Source organism: Coenobita brevimanus, chromosome 56 (assembly GCF_032717465.1).
Source record: "Coenobita brevimanus isolate Jiangsu-jjx chromosome 56, ASM3271746v2, whole genome shotgun sequence".
Classification (NCBI taxonomy): domain Eukaryota; kingdom Metazoa; phylum Arthropoda; class Malacostraca; order Decapoda; family Coenobitidae; genus Coenobita; species Coenobita brevimanus.
The window spans coordinates 10,671,200-10,687,463 of NC_137009.1; positions in this window are offsets into that span (position 1 = coordinate 10,671,200).

A 16,264-nucleotide genomic window follows, 5' to 3' on the forward strand; every position below is an offset into this window, starting at 1 on the left:
GAATCTGAAGCAGCTGCTGTTTGCAGATGATACTGCACTGGTGACCGATTCAGAGGAGAGATTGAGACAGTTGGTAGAGGAGTTTGGAAGGGTGTGTGAAAGGAGGAATTTGAAAGTAAATGAGAATAAGAGTAAAGTGATGAAGTGTACGAGGTTGATAGATGGTAGGGGGATGAATATAGTTTTGAATGGTGAGTTGCTTGAGGAGGTAGATTGTTTTAAATATCTAGGGTCACATGTTGCTGTGGATGGAAGAATAGATGCAGAAGTGAAGTTTAGAATAAATGAAGTAGGAAAGGTGCTGGGAGGAATGAAAAAAGTGTTTAAATGTCGTTCAAGCTTAGAATGGATGTAAAGAGAAGGCTGTATGAGGGTGTTGTGGTACCGACTGCATTATATGGGGCTGAAACATGGAATATGGGTGTTGCAGAGAGGAAAAGTTTGAATGTAATGGAGATGAGGTGTCTGAGGAGTATGTGTGGAGTGACGCGTATGGATCGGGTGCGAAATGATGAAGTGCGAAGGAGAACTGGAGTTGTTCAGGAGATGGCTGGTAGAGTTGAGCAGAGGGTGTTGCGATGGTTTGGGCATATGGAGAGAATGGATAATGAGCGATTGGTGAAAAAGATAACTAGATCTGATGTGAGAGGTGTAAGGCTGAGAGGAAGACCACGAATAGGATGGATGGATAGTGTGAAGAGAGCGCTGGATGCGAGAGGGATGTCTGTTGAGCAAGGAAGAGTGGCTGTGCGTGACAGAAATAAATGGAGAGAAATTGTGAATAAATAAGTGATGACGCAGCCCTGAGGGGATATTCTCCCGCATTTGGTCTGATCAGCTAGTCAGGTCAGGTGCGGGTAAGGGGATGGGTATGTTATGATGTGGCAGGGGTAAACCAGTTCTGCTGTCGGGCCCTGCTGCGGATGTCACTGATTGCATTGCGCAGTTTACCCTTGTGCGGTGTGGTGCGGTGAGGATCTGTCCGTTCTCCCCTTTGGGGCTAAGATGTGAATGAATGTGTTTAAATGGATGAGTAAATGGAGAGGGTGTCGTCCTGTCTCGGCTACCTCCCTTTCCTTGGGGGAAGCAGCCTAGGTATATAGACAGATAGATAGATAGACCAAACAGAGTTCTGTAGTGCATCTCAGCCTTTTTCCCAGAAATCTAGGGTGACCACTGGGGTGGCCAAGGATATTCTACAAGCTCTGGTCACGCCAGTGAGTACATAAAATTGAACAACGAAATCATTCACATGAAAATAAAATTGCTCCATTGTGCTAGTTGTTTTTCCATGCATTAACTTGGCCATGTTTTTTAATAAACTGTGTATTATGAAGAACATCATATATATAAGGGGTCATAGTTCATATTCTATTAGTGTCAGAACTATACCTAACAAAATGTATTACTGTCATAAGAAGACGTAACATAGTCTTTAACAGACTATTAAATAAGCTCATTACTCATTTTTAGACTGTACTTTGGTTTTCTTACGTTTTGTTTGGACGAATGGCATTATACAATATCTTTTACTCGTATATGACGAATGTTGAACCGTGCAACATTAAACACACTATGGGATGAAACACTAAGTTTTAAACACTACACAAAAACTTCTAAACTAAAGGGAAGCAATTTTTGATGAGACTGCCATTTCAATTGTAGCTAGTTGCATATGTGCTGAGACATACATGGGGACTACCAGCAGTAAAAAACGCCTGAATAGCTCCTGGTTTAGGATGCATGGCAATGAAGGTCCTTTATGTGCTGCTGCTTCAATACACATTTGGAGAGACTCGTGGCTGTAGTGAAGATTGACAGCCATTGATATATTGCTCTCGTGGGACATGAATAGAAATGCTTCACTGGGGTAGGGATTCAGAGCCTGTGTTCCAAACATACCATGGACTGATTTAGTGGTAAATATAAAAGCTGGATTAATGGAGCATACTTCATCAGGTATGAAATGTGTGACACACTCCTGGTGAAAGTTTGGGTTTAAAGAAACCTTAAGTAGCTGATGTGCTCCTCCTCCGGGCAATACTTGGAGAAATTTGATAGTTGCTGCAGCGACTGGAAGCCGCTGGTGTTCTATCGTCCTAGGACGCATTTAGAAAAGATTTTGGGGGGCCAGTTTTCATTCAGTCTGCCAGCAACTGAACCAAGAGTAAAATCACAAATGAAGAGACTCAATCAAAACTGGAATCTGGATCAAAAGTGGAGATTTCTCGAACAACAAAACGCCTGAGCAGCTCCTGGTTTATAATGGGGCTGAACGACACTGAATGGTGTACATGTGCTCCCATCCCACGACATGACTGGAGGGACTCGATAGCTGTAGTAAGGATTCAGGGCCAACGTTCCTTCCCTCTGACAGCGTCGGATCCAGCGGTAGACAGTAGAGAGGCTGAACCCTGTCTCGAGGGTAATATCTCTTGCCGACTTACCTGTCATCCACAGCCAGACGATCATCTTGCGATTCGCCGTCACTGTTTCCGCCCAGCTCGGTCGTCTTTCCATCTCCTCTCTGTCTGTGTTAGTCAAGACGTACAGGTGTAGCTGTAGCAAGGTAATCATTTCAGTATAAAGGTTGTTCCAACTGTGGTACCAGCTGTTGCTACAATCAGCTCTTTTAATACAATGATGCTCTTGGTTGCTCTCCAGGTAATTTCCTTGACTTCAGACAAAGTCACAGTTTAGAAGATGGTAATAATTTATTATTGTAATCAGTGACAGATTAAACTATTTCTGCATATACAAATGACTTTTTTCATATATTATGGGAGGGAGCAACAAGAAATTAATCATGAGTTAAAAGGTGAATGCTTTTATGTCAAATTGAAAAGGGACAAGAAGATAAAGAAATGCAGTGCTAGACTGTGATTATTTAGCTTTCCATCACGGAATCCTTCAATGATCTACCTGGAGCATATGGGTCACTGAGGTAGGGGGTAGAATACTCAAAGCAGACATTGTATCGCATCAGTCCGATATTGCATTTTCTAGTTTATGCCAAACGATATTATTCAGCTTAGAACAAACCTCCTAGCTGTCAAGGAGTTAAGAAGGCTATATCTGACTCCTCCAGTTTGAAAAGTCTGTCTAGACCTGAATGAAATCGCCATATGACAAGAACAGAATGAAGAAGGTTTCTCCTGCCCTGAATGGATTATGGTGAGTTACCAGTCACTCGTCCTTTCCCCCTGCTACTCTTCTTCTGATATAGTGTGTCACCCTCTTGATACTCTCCTAATTGCATCAGTTCATTCCAGTCTAGGAACAACATTACTGGCTCTTTGCCATGCCTTGAGGTTAATATTAAAGTTCCAGCATAATGAAAAATAACAGCTCGGTTTCAAATTGGGGTTGGTCATACAAATAAATCTGAAGTACATTACTGAAAATGTAATATTGTTTTGCTGGTCTAAATTTGTCTTCATAATAGTGAGCTGTAACGGTTTTCCTTCAGAAGAGTTTACAGTAAAAAAAGGTTTAAGTGGGTATGTTATTATTACACTTACTGCTGAATTTAATGGCATTTATAGCATACTTTGCAAATATTGAACCTTCTTCAGGACTGCAATGGAACAGAGAGAGAGAGAGAGAGAGAGAGAGAGAGAGAGAGAGAGAGAGATGTTGTTGCTGTTGTTGAGATTTACCTCTCCTGGGAGGACCGAGTCAAATAAAGGCCCGCCATACAAAAGCTTGTAAATTAAGGAGGCTCTAAAAGAGCTACTGTAAACGTTTTAAATGGTGTGAAGCACGCCAAACTCCCAGCAGCCGATGGAGTAACCGAGGAGGGAGGCCCATCAGTGTCCAGGTCGGCACTGAGGAGGGAGGGCTGTCAACGTACAGATAGGCGGGAGGGACTGGAGAAGAAGCCCTCAGTCCCTCGGCTGCTGACGGCAAAGAGTTGGTTTCACCGAGTTCGGTGGTGGAGGTGTTGACTGGCGAGAGATGAAATGTGACCGAGAGAGAGAGAGAGAGAGAGAGAGAGAGAGAGAGAGAGAGAGAGAGAGAGGGAGAGAGAGAACTGTAGCGCCATTCTACACGTACAGTGCCTCATCAACATGTGAGAATAAGCAACCTCTTCTCCTCGAATATGTTGAATCAGCAAACTCTTGTACAATAATGATTTCACAAACATTAGAAATACTCTTTGACATGGACAATAATCTCTCTCAGTCATAAACACATACTTCAAAAAGTGTGTTTCATTCCCAGAAAAATAATATACTTGAGAAAACAGTGCGAAGTGAATAGTTTGAAAAACCTGAACTATATGTGAATACGGCTGAAGTATTCACACACTCATTCAATCATGGCCAAGATGCACCCAAAATCCTTCATTCACTCGTTTTATTATCCTTTGACTTGTTAATTAGTACCCATTGTGATCTGTAATAATACCGCTATATAGGTAAGCCGCAGACTAACAAAAGGTATTGATAGAACACAAAATCATGACAAGAGAATAAGAAGGCGGCATCATGGCAACTCTTCCTGTCAACTAGGCAGCCATGGCCACTTAATGCAGGGGCTTTGTATGGCACATGGCTGGAGTGCATTATTTATTAATTATTCTGCACGGTCTTTGCTCAGTTTCAGTGCGTTTTAGTGCAGTTCATAAAAAAAAAAAATGCCAACCATGGAGGATGATATTGAACGAGGGACACTTGCTGTTACGTTGGAAGATACGAGGCATTGTATCATTTGGGTGTTGGAAAGTTTATCAGAGATTTTTCTAATCTGATCACTGGGAGATCTTTGCTATGATGAATAAACTCATAATTATGACCGTAGAAAGACTACAAAATAAAAGACTTCTGTTGAATGGGATAATTCTATGGAATCTCATTTTGTCTGAAAGCATCCAATTTCGGACAGCTGTCGAAAGCTGGCCGTATTCTCACTGAAGGAGTAGGTTGGCTAACACTTCATTGTTGCTGTTTTTTTTTTTGTTTTTTTTGGAACTAGGCTTATTGGAAGTAAACCCAACGGACTGCAAGCTTAAGTTGTCCATGTTATCCATCTTTTACAGGGAACTATTGTATGATCTGGGGATGAGAAAGTATTTAAGGAACGTTTATATAACCAGGTAGTAAGTAGCCCGGTAATACTGATGCCACCCCATGAAGGCGTCCCTCTCCACACACACACACACACACACACACACACATCTCTCTCTTATCAGTTTATATTTGCATATGCAGACTGATTCTCATTATTTTATTTCTTACGCAAAAACCGTCGCCACGAAAGAAATGGCAACTTACAAGATTATGCTGTGTGTAATGTACAAAGTAAAACGAGGATATAGAAAGCCTCCTTAGCCCATGAGAGCAGGCCCCTTCCATAAGTTATTATTTTGTATCATAATCCTGCCATTCCCCAAACTTTTCCAAGTAAAAGAAAGGACATATATTCTTCATCAACCTTTTTACTACTAGGGTGTTCTTCTAGGCTGAATAAAACAATCTGATGACGTCAGTAATATAATATAACTTACGTTCTCTCACCGAAGGACTCAAGCTGCTATTAACAGTAACTGCAGGTAATTCCTCTACTATGGGAGCTAATAAGGCACACCCTCATTTGGTAGCACCGATATTATTGGTCGGCTCCACTGCCCGGTTATTGAAACGTTCCTTAGCCCCTCTCTTGATCCCGAAAGAGGATGGCAGACTGCACGAAAAGAGCAACTACAACCTTCACAACACCGGGTTCAAGTCCCGGACAATCCTAGGGCCACAACAACAGCAACCTTAACTGTAAGTCATATCCCTGACACCGACTAAAAGCGTGTGTCCTTGCAGTAAAATCGTGTACCTACAGTATGAATAAAATATCCATTAATCGTGGTGATTGATATAACGAAGCTACATCTTCCCTTTTTACCGTGTTTTCCTTGAAGCAAAAATAAAGGATGACTGCCATTTCAAATCTATAGTTCCTTATAGAATATTGTAGCTTTAACCTTTTCATCCTGTTTAATGTTAATCTTTCTACTCCCTGACAATTTTAATAAACTTGGGCGAGATACTTCGAACTGGTGCGGTTAAATATAGCCTTCCTCAACCCCTTCAGTACAAGGGGTCTCCCTTAAATGTACACCTCCGGACAGAAATTCGTGATACGGGGTAATCTGCCACACGGCTATCCCCCATAACTCCCTCTCCTTACCCCCACCAAAACACTGATTCGTTAGGCTGGTGGATCGGAGATATGAAGCTTCGCTCACTCTCTTGCCTTGTCATCTGGACAACCACATATGCACCCACCTACTTATCCACCTACCGACTCAACCCATCCAACACAACCAACCGACCTCATCCCTGCCACCCACCCAGCCCATCGATCCCTGCTATCCACCCTGCTAAACCCACGAATGTCAGACACGAAGTTCACCCAACGATGCCACTCAACTCATTTACTCATTCACTTCTCCACCCTGAACCCATCCAGTCACCTAGCCCAACCACCTGCTTAGATCATCCCGACCACGCAATCGTCTCAGCCGTCCTCCGACCAAAGGTGCCCACACACCCTGGCGACTCACTTTGTCCACACATTCCGACAACCTATCTTGCCCACTGACCCCTACCACCCACCCTCACCATTTACAAATTCCACCCACCCTTCCCACTCACGAATTCCACCCACCCTGGTCACCCAACAATGCCATCCATCTCATCTATCCACACAACCCTCCGACCTCTCCTGGAACACTCCCCACGCACTTCACCCTACCCATCCACCCATCCTGTCCACCCACTCCTCCCACCGACCCACTCGCCCATCCACCCTTATTACGCTATCCCATTTACTCCCTCACTCCATTTACCCATTTGAACCCGACTTATCCATCAAACTCATCTTATCCAAACCTAAGTTACCGACCCCTCCCAGACTACCCACATATCCAACGACCTACCCACCCAGCCCACCAAACGCATCCACTCACTAACCCATTTACCCCTACAACCCACCCAAAACCACTACACACACCACACCCAACAACTGTCCCCACCCCCTCTCCACCATTACCACAGTCCACCCACCCTGGCGATGCACCGAACTACCACACCCACTAATTCAACCTCATCAACTCCTCCCACCCAACCAACTGACTCACAGACAGACAGACAGACAGACAGACAGACACACACACACACACACAGATACTGTGTAAGCAACACAGTAACGACCACGCTGCAAACATGTTGGGAACAGCAGCGTCCAGATCATGTTGGCACCATCATGATGAAGTCTCAGCTGCCTGGTATGGATACACTTATCCCATCGCCTCTCCTGCAAGTGTTCGAAGGTGCACTGAAACATGTTTGCATACATCTCCCCAAATACTGCTACAAACATGTTCCCGAACATGTTGCCTGCCGTGTTGCCAATTCAAGAGCACGGGCGGACTCGCCCTAAGAGAAACAAAACACGCATAAACAGACAGACAGACATAAACACACACACACACACACACACACACACACACACACACACACACACACACACACACACACACACACACACACACACAGGGAGAGAGCAGCTCACAACAACTTCACTCACTAATCATCCTCAGTGGTTGTTTATCCCCGAGGATGATTGGCCCCTCGTCTTATGAATTACTGTTTGATGGTAGACTGTATAATTATTGAACAGTATGAACAGCATGTAATACTGAAACTAGCATTGTTATGATATTTAATATTATACCAAAGTATTCGCTCATTAAAACTATTGCCAATTGGATGGCATATCATGGAATCCTAATGGAAATACATCCATACTATAGCTGAATTAAAGGGTATGTCGGAGATAAGAGTCAATGTACTGTGCAGGCTGCTATTAGAACAGTACTGAACACTTCCACATCCTATCGGTCCCCTTCACCGTTCCCAAATCCTCCCTCCTTCCTTACCCACCCTTCCGCATTTTTTTTTTTTTTTTTTATGCTAGGAAGAAGGAACCAAAGGTCATGAGCCCGCAGTAACAGTTCCCTCCAAGAGAAAAACAATATACAATAGAGAGCCAAATTCAAGATCCGATCATTTTGAGATGCCTGGACACACTGCGTTTGAAAGACTGGAGATCATAGGCAGCACGAAATACAGACAGAGGGAGACAGTTCCAGAGTTGACCTGTTGCATAAATGAAAGACTGAGAGTAACGGTTAACTCTTGCATTAGAGAGTTGGACAGAAAAGGGATGAGAGTTTGCTGCCAGACAGGTGCTAAGCGCCCGTCGTAGAGGTGGAGGAATGCAAACAAACAGTTCAGAGGAGCAGTGACCATTAAAGTAGCGATAGAAAAGAGATAAAGATGCAACAGTGCGGCGAAGAGACAGGTTGAAGGGAGTCAGTAAGAGGAGGAGAGTATATGAGACGAAAAGCCTTTGACTCCACCCTATTGAGAAGAGCTGTATGTGGAGAGCCTCCCCACACATGAGAGTTGTACTCCACACAGGCGCGGATAAAACCCCTGTATAGAGTCAACAACTGTGCAGGCGTAAAGAAAGAGCGGAGTCGGCTTAGCACACCCAATCTCTTGGAAGCAGATTTTACAAGAGATGTAATATGATCTTTCCAAGATAAGTCCCGAGTAAATGAAACCCCAAGCATGTTCAACGATGATGCAGAATTCAGCTGAATATTATTAAACATTAGTGGGCATACCTGTGGAAGATTTTGTCAGGTTGATAGGTGTAAGAACTGAGTCTTAGATGCATTAAAAACAACCATATTATTTTTACCCCAGTCAGACATACGAGCCAAGTCAGACATTAGGTGTGTCATAGCCTCATCCCTTGTTTGTTGAAGTAACTGTTGAGATGGGCATTGCGGGAACCGAATGGAAAGGTGAAGGGTGGAGTCATCAGCGTATGAGTGGATTGGGTTAGATGTACAGCTTAGAAGATCATTGATGAATAAAAGGAAGAGAGTTGGTGATAGGACAGAGCCCTGAAGAACACCACTGTTGATACATCTAGGAGAAGAACGATGGCCGTCTACAACACCGGGTATAGAACGACCAGAAAGGAAACTAGCGATGAAGGCACAGATAGAAGGATAGAAACCGTAGGAGGGCAGTTTGGAAATTAAAGATTTATGCCAGACTCGATCGAAAGCCTTTGAGATGTCAAGTGCAATGGCAAAGCTTTCGCCAAAGTCCCGAAAGCAGGATGACCAGGAGTCTGAAAGGTAGGTGAGAAGATCGCCAGTGGAGCATCCCTGATGGAACCCGTACTGACGATCGGAAAGAAGGTTGTGATAGGAAAGATGCCTGAAAATTTTTCTATTGAGAATTGACTCAAAAACTTTTGAAATACAGGACGTTAAAGCAATTGGACGATAGTTGAAGGGTTGGGAGTGGTCACCCTTCTTTGGGACTGGCTGAATGAGAGCAAACTTCCAGCAAGAAGGAAAGGTACAAGTTGACAGACAAAGGCGAAAGAGTTTGCCTAGGAAGGGTGTAAGCACAGAAACACAGTTCTTGAGAACAACAGGAGGGAACCCATCAGGCCCATATGCCTTGTTAGTACTGAGGCTATTGATGGCAGAAAATACATCAGCTGAAGACATTTTAATGTCAGCCATGAGGAACTCAGAGGGGGGAAGTGATGGAGGAACAGCACCAGAATCGTCTAAGGTGGAATTGGAGGAGAAAGTCTGTGCGAAGAGATCTGCTTTATCAGTAGAAGAAATAGCTACAGAACCATCAGAGTAGAATAGAGGAGGGAAGGATGATGAGGTAAAGTTGTTAGAAAGGTTTTTGGCAAGGTGCCAGAATGAGCGGGAAGAATTTGAGTTGGAGAGTTGAGAGCATTTAGTATGGACGAAATTATTTTTAGTTGAGCGAAGAACAGACTTAGCACAATTCCGGGCAGCAACGTAAAGATGATGTGATTCAAGGGTGGGTTGGCTCCGGTACCTTTTGTAGGCCCTCTCCTTGTTGCGGACAGCATTAGAACAAGCGTGATTAAACCAAGGCTTTCTTGCGTTAGTCAAAGGATATGAGAAAGGAAAGTATGCTTCCATGCCCGAGAGAATAACCTCCGTAATGCGCAAGGCACACTCAGATGGCTCACGGCCATGGAAGCAATAATCATTCCAAGGAAAATCAAAGAAGTACTGCCTAAGGGCCTCCCAGTCCGCGGCTCCATAATGCCACAGATGACGTTTTCCTGGAGGGTCCACAGGCCGTACCGGAGTGATAGGACAGGTTAAGGTGAAAAGGTTGTGATCGGAGGAGCCCAACAGAGAGAAAAGATTAACAGAGTAAGCAGAAGGATTAGTTGTGAAGAAGAGGTCAAGTATGTTGGAGCTCTCTCCAAGGTGGTCAGGGATACGGGTAGGGTGCTGTACAAGCTGCTCTAGGTCATTAAGGATAGAAAAGATGTAGGCTTGTTCACCAGGTGGATCAGTGAAAGAAGAGGAGAGCCAAAGGTGGTGGTGAACATTGAAATCTCCTAGAATGGAGATTTCAGAGAAAGGAGAAATGGATAGAATGTGTTCCATCGTAGAAGTAAGATAGTCAAAGAATTTTTGATAGTAGAATTAGGGGATAAGTAAACAGCACAGATATATTTAGTCAGAGAATGATAGGAAAGCCGAAGCCAGAGTGTAGAGAATTCAGAAGAATCGAGTTCAGGAACACGAGAGCAAGATAAGTCGTTGCGTATACATACACAACAGCCACCTTTGGCTTTGAAATCAGTATAGAGAAAGTAGGAGGATACAGAAAAGGGTTTGCTGTCAGTTGTCTCAGACAGCTGAGTCTCAGTTAGAAAAAGAAGGTGAGGTTTAGAGGAGGAGAGGTTGTGCTCAACAGAACGAAAGTTAGAGGAAAGGCCGCGAATGTTGCAGAAATGAAGAAGAAGAGAGTCAGACAGTGGTTCCAGTCACCTCGAGTCGTCGCCGGGAGAGGGGCGGATGGTGGGGGCATTTATGGTCCCCCCCCCCGGGGACTCCGAGGCTTGGTGATGAGACGCCATAATTTTTTGAATTTTGGAAAAGGAAGTGTAGTGTATACTGTGCATGTAGTTTGGTGTAGATAGTTAGAGAAATTTGTACTGGAGAGCATGCTGACCTACTCTCTGTGTAACTGAGACACTGAAAAAGTTCAGCAAAGGGGGATGGTCAGGAACTAGTCCTGAGGGCTGATGAAACGGGAGCTCCAGTACTCCCTGTCATCAGCTTTCCATCCTCCTCGGGAGTACTGCCCTGCTCGACTGGTGTGTGTGTGTGTGTGTGTGTGTGTGTGTGTGCGTGTGTGTGTGTTCTTACTTAATTGTATCTTTACAGGAATGAGTCAAGCTCATATTGTCCCGTGTCTTAAACCATATTTATTGTACATATCCTTAAACTTGTGAATTGTTTTCGCACACAGTATTTCATTCGGTAGTGCATTCCACTGATCAGTTGCTCTATTTGGGAAACTAAATTTCCTTACGTCTTTATGACCCCTCTTCTTATGCAGTTTTTTGCAGTTTCCTCTTGCTGATGCTGCCCCATAGGTTACGTAATCATTTATGCCTATTTTCTCCTTCCCTGATATGCATTTCTATAGCATAATCATGTCACCTCTTTCCCTTGTCTCCTGTAGTGTTGGTAGATTCAGTTTATTAAGTCTTTCTTCGTAGCTTAGATCACTTATGCTTGGTACCCATCTTGTACCAGCACTTTGAACATTTTCAATCTTGTCTATGTGTTTTTTGAGATGAGGACTCCAGACTACTGATGCATACTCCAGGGTTGGTCTGATGAATGATGTTATTATCTTTCTTAGCATGTCTTCATTTATGTATGTGAACAGTATTCTCATATTGGCAAGCAGTGTATACTTGTTCCATACCTTCTCACTGATGTGGTCAGCCGGAGATAGTCTGTTATTGATAATTACACCTAGGTCCTTCTCTCTTTCTGATGTGTGTAGGGTTTTATTTCCTAACGTATAATCCCAATCAGGTCTTTTTCCACTTTCACCAAACTTGATTACATGACGCTTGTCCACATTGAATTCCATTTGCCATGTATTTCTCCATTCATGAAGTTTATTTAATTCTTCTTGTAGCTCTTTACAAGAGTCTGTGTTAGTAATTCTCCTTTGTGTTTTAGCATCATCTGCAAACATATTTAGATAGCCTTCATTTCCAGTGTTACATTTTTATACATTAAAAATATACATGATGCCAGCACTGAGCCCTGTGATACTCCACTTGTCACTTCTTCCCATGATGAGTAATTTCCCCTTAGTACTGTTCTTATGTCTCTTTTCATGAGAAAATCTTGCATCCGACAATACAGTTTGCCTCGAATTCCTCCTTGATGGTACAGTTTCCATAAAGGCCTTTGGTGTGGTACTCTGTCAAAAGCTTTCTTGAAATCTAAATAGATACTGTCCACCCATCCTTCTCTTTCCTGTAATGTGTCTGTTACTCTGTCATAGTAGCTCAACAGATTAGTAACATGATTTTCCTTTTCTGAAACCAAACTGTCTTTCTGTTATCATATTGTGTTCTTCTAGGTGATTTACCGAAGCTTTTCTTGTAAGCTTTTTTAGAATCTTGCTTACAACACTGGTTAGTGATACTGGTCAGTAGTTAAGTGGATTTTGTCTATTCCCTTTCTTGATTAAGGGAACAATGCTTTCTTCCAAATATCAGGTAGTTTACCTTGACTCAAGGATTTCTTGAAAATTAAAAATAATGGTTTACTTAACTCCTTTGCACATTCACGTAGCACCCAACATGAAATTTCATCAGGACCATTTGCTTTTCCTTTGTGTAATTTACTTAACTCCTCCTGTATTTCTTTTTCTGATTTTTGTATATCTGGTAGTATGTGTGGGCATGCATTTTCCACATAATCCCTCCCAATTTTTTTTTTCTTCTGTAAAAACTGATTGGAAATTCTTGTTTAGTGCTTCACAAATATCCTTCTCTTGTGTATAGGTGATTCCATCGTCCGTAATGGATTGTATTATATCTTTTACTTTGGTTTTGCTTCTGATGTAGCTGTAAAATAGCTTTGGTTGATCACTACTTTTATTTATGATATCCTCCTCAAACTGTTTTTGGGCTTCCCTCATTATTCTTGTATAATCGTTTCTTGCCTGTTTGTAGTTACTATATGCCCTTTCACTACTGTGTCTTGTGTATCTATTCCACAACAAATCTCTTTTTTCTTTTGATTTTTTACATTCTGTATTGAACCATTTCTTTATTTTCTTTTCTGCTTCTTTGTGCTGTGGGATGTACTACTGGACTCCTATTTCATAAAGTTCACAGAATTTTTCATATATAGAATTTAAATCTTGTCCTCTAAGCTCCTTTTCCCAAGTAATTTCTAAGAAGTACTTCTTTAGGTCATGATACTTTCCCTTTTTATAGTTTAGGCTCTTTTTGTAATTTTCATTACTGTTAACTATGTCATATGCAATCCTGAAGTTGCAATTTAGTAGTGCATGGTTGCTTTTGCCGAGTGGAGGTTGATATACTAAATTGTCAATATCGTTTTCTTGCCTAGTAAATATGAGATCTAGCATTGAGGGTACATCGAGTCCTCTTTTTCTGGTGCTTTCCCTTACATGTTGCGTTAGGAAAAACTCTTGCACGAGATCCAGGAGCTTTTGGTCCCAATAGCTTTCTTGGCTTATAATATCTAGCGTATTCTAATTTATATTTGCATTAGAATCTCCAGTTAGTATAATTCTTTCCGATTTCTCTTTCATTTTATGTAGTAATGCTCTTAAACTCTGAATTGTACTCTCTGCCAAGTCGTCATATCCGTCTTTTTCCCATGTGTTTGATCTGGGTGGCATGTATAAATTGGTTACAATTACTTTCCCTTCAGATGTATTGATCTCTACTGCAATCAGTTCTACTTGTGTGGTTATATCTAGTTCTATTTCTTTGGCTTTTAGATTTTTCGTAGTTAATATTTTAATTCCTCCTCCTTTTTTTAAGTTCCTACCTCTTTACCATATATTATATTCCTCTAAGTTTAGGATGTAATTTGATATCCTTGGTGTTAATTTTGTTTCAGTTAGGCATATTATATGTGTTTCATTTTTTCGGACAGGATCATTCATTTCTAATAATATACAGTAGATACTATTCCATCCACATTTGAGTACATCAATTTAATCATCTTGTTTATATACTTGTCATGATTTGGTTCTACTACCTTCCTCCTTTTTATTCCCTCCTGTTTATATACCACTTTCGTACCTGCAATCCAATTACTTTGTAAAAAAAATGTATTCTTCTCCTCTGATCTTCCCTGATTTTTTTTTCTTCCTCCCTCTTCCCTTTCAGTAATTCCAGTTCCTCTTGTGTTAGGCATCCTTTTATCCATACATTTTTGAACTCTTTTTCCATAAGATTCTTTGCATTTTTTAGTATCTCTTCCACAGTGTTAACATCTGGAAGCTTACCTTTAGGAATCTTGACTTGCTTCTCTCGTATCTCCCTAACTTTTTGTGTTTCTCTATGCCTTTACTACAGGTTTCCTCTGATACTTCTTTCAATATGCCCATTACATTTGCCATCTCCTTGTTGCCTCTTGAGATCTTGTTTTTTACTTCTTCCTCTTCTATACCATTGATTACTATGGATTTGTTGATATCTACTGAATCTCTGACTAACTTAGGATTGTTTTGGATTATTCTTTTCACTCCCTTTTTATTGCTTTTATCCTCCACCCTTGTTTCTAAGTCTTTGTTTACTTTCACCATTTCAGCATAAGTGGTTTCCACATAATTTTTGTAGCTTTGCACAGCTTCATTCACCTGTGTTATCTTCTCCTCAATATCACTGCTCTGGTCTATCAGACTGCTTACTTGCCTAATTGTCTCTGTATCATTTTTGAACTCTTCCATAATACTCTCGTGGTTGAGTACTGTATTTGCCATTTCACTAATTTTCCTTCTAAGTGTACCCACTTCTACTGTTAGCTCATCTATGGTTGTGTCTTTCTTGTTGACTTCCCTTCCTAATTTTTCTATTTCTTCCTTTTGCAAGTGCATCTGTTTCTTAATTTCATCAATCTCATTCTGAAAAGCCATCTCTAGTCTGTGTACTCATTCCACCAGTTTATTATGAGTCTCCACTTCAACCACTTCTTGGTAGAAATCATCATCCTGCTTTCTACTTTTATCCCTTTTCTTTTCCAAATTTGCTTGACTAAAGTATGTGGTCATTTTGCAGTACTAAAAGCGCATATAGTACTTACATTCCCTGGGGCAGTTGTAGACTAAACAAACGATCAGCTGATTGTGCGCATTCTTGCGCTGCTTTGTTTTCTGTTCTGTTTGAACTTCTTTTTTATATTAGAACACCATTTAGTCTAACTGGTACAGAGCTTGACTCATATAAAGATACAAATTTAGGTAATGCCACTGGCCAAGTTGGCCAGGTATGGAGTGGTGGCGACATGCGTCTGCTCTCCTTGGTGCCTAGTGTGTGTGTGTGTGTATGCATATATCTTTTCTTATCTAATTGTTCTTACCTAATTGTATCTTTACAAGAAAGAGTCAAGCTCGTACTGTCCCGTGTATCAAACCATTTTTATCATACATATCCATAAATTATGAATAGTTTTGGCCCGCAATATTTCATTCAGTAGTGCATTCCACTGATCAGTTGCCCTATTTCGGAAACTGAATTTCCTTACGTCTTTCTCACCTCTCTTTTTATGCATTTTTTTTTTCAGTGTCCTTTTCCTGATGCTTCCCCATAGGTTATATACTCATTGGTGTCTATTCTTTCATACCCTGAGATGTATTTATAGCGTCATCATGTTTCATCTTCCTTCTCTCTTGTAGTATTGGTAGGTTCAGTTTTTCTAGTCTTTGTTCATAGCTTAGATCCTTCAAGCTTTGTACCCATCTTGTAGCAGCCCATTGTACTTTTTCAATCTTAGCTATGTGTTTTTTGAGATGAGGATTCCAGACCACTGATGCAAAGTCGAGGGTTGGTCTGATGAATGAGGCATGCCTTCATTTTGTATGTGAATACTATTCTCATACTAGCAAGCTATGTGTGCATGTTTCATACCTTCTCATTTATGTGGTCTGCCGGAGAAAGTCTATTATCGATAATCACTCTTAGGTCCTTCTTCTTTTCTGATATGTGTAAGGTTGAACTTCCCATCTTATAATCGCGATCTGGTCCTTTACCACTTTTACCAATCTTACATGGCATTTGTCCACACTTACTTCCATTTGCCATCAATTGCTCCATTTATGAT